We start from the raw sequence: 592 nt of genomic DNA on the forward strand, positions 1-592 counted from the left end.
TCTGACATAAATTGCAGCAAAATCTTTTTTGATCCATCTCCTAGTGGAAATAAAAACAAAAATAAACAAGTGAGAACTAATTAAACCCAAAAACTTTTAGCCAAGGAAACCATAAACAAAACAAAAAGACAACCCACAGAATGGGAGAAAATATTTGCAAACAATGTTACCAACAAAGGATTAGTCTCCAAAATTTACAAACAGCTCATGCAGCTCAATATCAAAAAAAAACAAACAACCCAATCAAAAAATGGACAGAAGATCTAAATAGACATTTCTCCAAAGAAGACATACTGATGGCCAAGAGGCACATGAAAAGATGCTCAACATTGCTAATTATTAGGGAAATGCAAATCAAGACTACAATGAAACATCACCTCACACCAGTCAGAATGACCAACATCACAACAGTGAGAGGCCCGTGTACCGCAAAAAAAAAAAAAAAAAAAAAAGATACAAATGAACTTATTTACGAAACAGACTCACAAACTTAGAGAATGAACTTATGGTTACTGGGGGGGAAGGGTGGGGGGACGGATAGATTGGGAGTTTGGGATCGACATGTACACACTGCTATAGTTAAAATAGATGA

This window comes from Physeter macrocephalus, chromosome 6 (genome assembly GCF_002837175.3).
Source record: "Physeter macrocephalus isolate SW-GA chromosome 6, ASM283717v5, whole genome shotgun sequence".
NCBI lineage: Eukaryota > Metazoa > Chordata > Mammalia > Artiodactyla > Physeteridae > Physeter > Physeter macrocephalus.